This window comes from Prosopis cineraria, unplaced genomic scaffold (assembly GCF_029017545.1).
Source record: "Prosopis cineraria cultivar Desert tree isolate PC_DT_omini unplaced genomic scaffold, ASM2901754v1 PC13, whole genome shotgun sequence".
Classification (NCBI taxonomy): domain Eukaryota; kingdom Viridiplantae; phylum Streptophyta; class Magnoliopsida; order Fabales; family Fabaceae; genus Prosopis; species Prosopis cineraria.
In genome coordinates, this window is record NW_026555344.1 from 20,577,432 (window position 1) to 20,584,547 (window position 7,116).

Sequence of the window (7,116 nt, forward strand, 5' to 3'; positions counted from 1 at the left end):
AAACAAGATTGTTGAGTTGAATTTCATGACCTAAGTGATGCTGGAATTTCATCCACTCTATGAATTTGCATGGTAATATGTGATTCCAATGGGTAAATGTCTTGTATTAGCCTAGCATGTAATTGTGTGGTGAATACTTGATGAGTTACTTGAGTTTTCATAGTTTTGAGCTTAGGTATAGCTTTGAGCAGTGGTAATTAGAAATGAATTTTAACTAAAGACTTGGTTAATTCTAAAGCTAAGCTAGTGAGGTCACCTAGGGGGCTTATAATAGCACCTAGGGAATTGAATTAGTGAAGCTAAGATGCTTGAAATAGTTGTCTTAAGTAAACACATTTTTTAGCCAAGGAAGAAAAGTTGAGTGAGCTGCCATAATTAATTAAAGGCCAGAAAACTTCCATTAACAACACCCTAGGGTTCCTACTTAAATTAGGAAGCCACTTCATTCATAATTAGGTTTAGTTTTCTAGTTTAATTTACTAAATAATTAGGTTAGCAATTAGTTAATCAACTTCAAACTTTGGGTGATTTATATCACTAGATAACTTTAAATTAGACTTAAAATTATTCTTTAGGAGATGATCTAGGGTTGGCCCTATATCACATTAGGGTTAGTTTTAGTTTAATTTTGAAGGCAAGCAACTAATTCTTATCATATGTACAATCAAGAATGCATTATTGCATTTTAAAAGTTCATATTTGTGGTAATGAGCTGTTAAACGGCCAAATTCTATTCTATGCATGTGTATTATATAAAATGTGGTCAATCAGGTGTATAAGGTCTTTTTGGACTTGGTTCAAGCCCTAGAATGGTCTAATGAGATAATGTGAGTGATTTGAGCGCTATGCTGCGGAAAATTTTCAAAAAAAAATAGCTTTTTGCACTCGAGTGTCTAAATTTTGATCGGACCATTAAATTGTGTTCAAACCCATCTCATTAGCTAGCTTATGAAATAAGTTTTGTGTGAGCATTTGAATCACTCCGATTAAATGTTATATATGGAGACGACACACATCAAAGTTCACTTTGCAAACTGGTTTTTGATAGAAGAAATTATTGTCATGCGCTTCGCAATGCATGCATGCATGTCAAGTCGTGGTGTATGACATAGAGATAGGGTGCTCGTGGCTGCCATGCCATAGCCCATGTGGTTCACACTGCGGCATATGCCCTATAATCTAAGCATATTTCTTCTATGTTCAAGCATGCAATGAGTGTAATGAATGTATATGTTTGGTTTTCACTATGTATTACTCTAATATATTAAGGATTTTAATGATTTTGAAAATCAAGTCTGTTAGATATGGCAACACACCCAAAGGGGGTGAATTAGGTGTTGATAAAATTTTTTAGTTCTTTTAAAACTTTTCAGCAAAATTGTGTTCAAAGGAAAGTTTAGGAAAATTTGAGTTCTAAACTTTGTGTGTAAGAATGCTAAAGTTATTCTTTACAAGCTTAATATATGTAAAATTAATTTCTAAATGGAAGTTTGAATAAAAGCAAGTAGATATATCAAATTTTATTTTTGGACACTAAAATATAGCATTAACTAAGGTTGTTGGAAATATAAAGAGATAACGGAAGAGAGATTGTAAATAATGATTAATCCTAGTTTAGGTCCTCCTCTTGAGCCTACATCTAGTACCCAAGTAACTACTTAATATTTCTTCACTATAACACAAGCTTGAATGGGTGATTGCCACCTCAGTATCTCCACAAGTTCAATTTAAGCACTTGTGAGCCTTTATAATAACTCACTTTACAAGTAAGCTTCTTTTCTAAGAGAACAACCCCCTCTTGATTCCAAGAGAAATCTCTCCCTCACCTTTACAAAGGTTTTGAATATGTAGATCACTCAATTAAAACTCTCTCTAAGAGTAATGATGAGTACATTGAAGCTCTAATACTCAAATGATGAAGATATAGATAATATTGGCTTAAGAACAATATTTTTGTATAATAAGAGTAATATGATCATGAATTTCATAGCTTGATGATTTTCGAGGTTAATATCTTGTTAAGATGAGTTTAGAGTGTTATATTTATAGCTCATGGAGTGAAATAAGTGTTAGACATACCATATGACCATTTAGAGACGTTGCATAGTGATTATAGCTATTGGTGCAAAATCTTGTGAGCAACTAAAGCAAAATCACGCGTGTTTTGGAGGTTTCACAAGTAAAAGTGACATCTCACGTGTGTCTTGGAAGTGCCTCACACATGTTTTCGAGTTCCACATATATAGACGCAATATCTTGCTAAGGTACCTGACAAATCACACAAGAAATTACATGTGGTAGTGCCCAGGAGACAAATCACGTGTGTTTTGGAAGTGCTTCACGCTTGTTTTGGACCGCAAAGGCTATAAATGAAGAACAAGGTGATAGGAAATTAGTCGCTTATCCTCAAAATTACACTAAAGCTAACCCTAATGCAATATAGGGCCAACCCTAAGTCATCTCCCAAGGAATGGTTTTAAGTCTAATTGAAAGTTATCTAGTGAAATAAATCAACCAAAGTTTGTAGGAATTTAGTTATCTAGCTAATTATCTAAACTAATTACCTAATATGCAAGTAATTAAAATGCTAGTGAAAGTGAGTGAAATGAACTTCCCTTTTTACAATAATGGAACCCTAGAGATTAGTTGATTTTGGACTCATTATCTTCTCATGATTAGGCTAAGTTTAGCTTCCCTTTCCTCTTGACTAAAGCTGTCATGACTTAAGAAAATTATCCTAAGCCAATTAACCTAATTAGCTAACCTCCCTAGATCTTAGATTAAAGTCCCTAGTTCAATTAACCAATTGGTGAAGACATTAGCCAAGTGATTCATTCAAAATCCTCTCTCAACATCCATGGTCAAACACATAAATTGAGTAACCACAAGATTATGTCAAGCTACTCAACAACACAAGCATTAACACCACAAGATTATGCAATATTAACACAAGAAATTCACTAATTGAAAAACACAAGATTATGTGCCAAACAAAGAGTGGCAAAATTCAGTCATGGCTGTCCAAGGAAGAAATTAAATGAAACAATCCTCTCTCTTTACATCAACATCAAATTCAAATTAGAATTTATAAGCTAAGATGATTAAACCCTAGATTAAGGAATCTAACCATCTAGTAAAAAGAGAAGAGGATAGGAAACAAAAGAACTTAGCCAATTTGAAGCTCAAGACTCATCCTCCATCTTCATCTCTCTAGGATTCCACAAAGAAACTTAGCCAATCTTCATCTTCAAGAACCCTAGTGATTGCTTGTGAAGGCCAAACTCCATAGCTCTTGAATGATGAAAATGAGCTTCAATCCTTGTGAAAATGGAAGGGATGGAACGAAAATGAATAGAGGAGAAGAATGGTATGAGTTTTGTGGAGGTTTGGTGGCTGAAAATGGAGGTTAAGGTGCTGGAAAATGAAGAATAAAAAAGAGAAAATGAAGAACACTATGAACAAGAGAGAGAGAATGTGGAAGATGAATGAGATATGTGTTGGATCCCATTTGAGGCTTAAAATGGCGTGCTCCTTGGTGTCTCCCATCAGCTGAAGCTTAATTAAAATAAGGAAAAAGAAATTAAAATGTAAATGGGAGCCTTGTCACACTTGCAAGGTGGCAACTTCCTATTGGTTTGTAGATGATTCCAATGTGTGCCTAATTTCCCATGTGTCATCCACATCATTTTAGCTGATTTAGCCTCTCAAAATAATCATAATTCACGTTCAAACCATCAGCCATTGACCTCAAGGAGTGTTGACCTCAATTGCCCAATTGATGCACAAGTCACATGCCACCTATGTCACATAAATCACATAATTCAATTAAATAGCATATGATATAATAAAATCTAATTCATGTCCAGAATTAAATTCATATTTAGAAGGGAGAATTTATTAAATTAACCAAGTTTCAGACTGCACAAAATTATATAAAAATTTCCACACAAAGGCAAACCAAAAACTAGGACAAACTAAGACACTTAAGAAAGTGTTGACTTTTTTATTTAATTACTCCCAAACTAAAATGAATTTTAAAAATATAATTTCACCATTCATCAACTGGACATAAAATGCACTTTGTCAATTTTTCTTGTATATTTTCTCAAAAGTTCATTTTTTGGACCAAAATGCCCCTAGTGCACTGATCTTAGAAACTTAGGCAAAGTTCCAAATCTAATGCAATGTGTGCACTTGAAGGTGATAAATAATTAATAAAATGGTCCTAATTGACAAATAAAAGTGGGTAACAAATGTGTTCTATCACAAGGCTCTGGAGGTCATTTACTGCATGTGTACAAGGTGCTTCATATGTGATTTGGCTTATAGAGCTATTCAATTTAAAACAAGACTTTTAGGTACAATTTCATGCGTGTGTATAGAGAGGTTTCACACATGATTTGGACACTAATGCTAAATCACGCATGCATCTCAGTTGCTCTCATGCATGATTTGAAGGGTTCACTACACATAAATTTATAAATTCCTAACTCACTCAATACAACTTTAAATTTGACAAATTATATATTTTTAGAAATATCTTGAAGTCTAGTTTTCAATGAAATAAATTTCACACTCAAATTCAACCAAAATTTTGAGATATGGTCAAAATAGTGGAAGAAGGTCGCAAAATTAATATCTCAACACTCAACTTCTAAAATTTATATCTTTCACAATAGAATTCCATTTTGAACAAATAAATAATCATTGAAAAGATGTTAGAGTCTATTTTCAAATGAGATATGTTTCACATTAAAATAATCTATGTAGTGAGAGATATGAAAAGAAAAATGACTAAAGTCAACACTGCTTTTCTACACAATTCACATTTCAAAGCTTAAACTTTAAGTATTCATGACCTTTTCAACTTAACTCCATTTTAAGTAAATAGAACAACTTTGAAAATTTTTGGAGTTAGTAATCAAAACATTTTAAAGGTCATAAGATATATATGATCAAAGATGAAAACCATGATTATAAAAAATTATATCTCATTCTATACAATTGGTAATTATACCATTACCAAGTGAGGCTACTTTCCTCACTTCCTTTCCCGACCCTCTCATGCTCTCTTCATCTGTGTACAAAAGTAACAGAGTGAGACATACGTTTCAATAACTCGAGTATAACCCAAATACCAGTTAGTAAGCAAAATCGTAAATGAGATAAAGTAGCATGCATTTCAGTATAAGTAGTATAATATGCGTATACAAGCATTCATACTCATCAATCCTTCATGCTCATGCTTATACATTCCTAGTTCCACTTGGTACAACAAGCTCTAAGCTCGAACCAAGACTTTTAGTCTTACATGAAATAGGGCCCACCAAACTACTATTCAAACCAGGTATCCTCTTCGCGTATGGGTGGTCTCTTAGTCCTTCTTGGCAGAGTCAAGCTCTAAGTTCAAGACCTTCAGGACTTCCTAGCCTTATACAGAGTAGGATTATGATCCCCTACCTTAGTCTAGGGTGTACTCGTAGATCATTATCTTAGGTTTGTCATGGCAGAGTCAAGCTCAATGCTCAAAAGCTTTAGGATCTTCTAGGTCCTTCTGGGTGGAGTCAAGCTCTATGCTTAAGACCTTCAGACCTCCTAAACTTATACAAAGTAGGGTCACGACCCCCTACCCTAGTCTAAGGTATACTCACTGATGTAATGCACGTGTCTATGCATATGTCTCTTCACATTCATTTCATACACTCACACACCTGCATACATATTTCTTTCACAATATCGCTACTCTATCAGTTCATAAATCATAATGCAAAAGTTATACAACATACTTGTAAACAATTTCACAAACGAACAAGCAAAAGGCTTACTCCAGTTACCTTTTAACCTTATTATCAAAGGTTACCATTCTTACTGAACCTCTCAAGTTAGTCCAGCTTGCTCAAGAAACCTTTGGATGCTCAATCTACATCATGAACACCTTCTAATCAATCATTAATACCCAATTTAGGCATTAATTCTGCTAAACCAAATCTCTAAATACACAAAACAGTTTGAAATTCATGAAGTCCATTATCTATAGTCATTGGCCCTATAGCTATTCAAATGACCATATCACCCTTCTAACTCATTTATTCACCAAATTTCACCATTTTAACCAAATTATTTAGGCTAATTTGAGCCTAAATTCTTATAGTTCAACCATTTAACTTCAAACTAGTCACAAAACATTAGTTTCATATTCAAAAGCCCGTTCTAAACCTTTCTCTTAGATTCCAACACCTTAAAACTCCCTAATTCAATTTCTCAACCGATCAAATTTAATGAAAATAGGGTAGAAATAAGCTTTAGGCTGTATGATACTTACCCGACAAGTCACTAGCCAAAGCAAACTCCTAATCTCTAAATAATTGTTACCCTAGCAAAGCAAAGCTTCTCTCACACCTTATATTTGTTTTTCCTTTCTTTCTTTTCTAATTACATGAGTTTTGAATTAGGTCATAAGTAAAATTCTATGCAATGTGCCACGGTGCATGCAACTTCTACCACGATACGTGGCACAGTGAGAAAACTCTTACTGCTGCTCATGCATTATGTCCTGAACTGCTGTTCTACCCTTCAATCCTATTAACATAACAATCAACTAACATCATACATTAGTCCAACACCCAAAACCATAATCGATCCACTAATTACTAATTTACCCATAATTAGCAACAAGTTTTCCTGAATTGAAATTCAGGATATTACAATATACCATGAACAAAATGGTAAGTCCAAGTGTCGATATACATATATCCAAATTATGAAAGATAATACTATGAACACTCTTAAATATAGAATCAATTTAAGACAAGAAAAAATATGATAACTTTGATGCGCACAAATCATTTGTCTAAATCTCAAGTAATATGGAACAACATAAGTAAAAACAATTTAAATTTCTTATTCCATAGTCATAGTCAACTATTATATGTATGAAAACAATTCGACATAGGTATAGTTAACTCATCTATATTTGTCATCATCAAAACTTAAACCAAACATGATGTTACAAGTCATTATGTCTAACAAAGTCTTGGGTCCCAGGCTTTTCAAATGAAATTTTGAAGTACGGCTTGGTTTAAGGATGTGGTGATTTGATTAACCCCTCTTAATGTC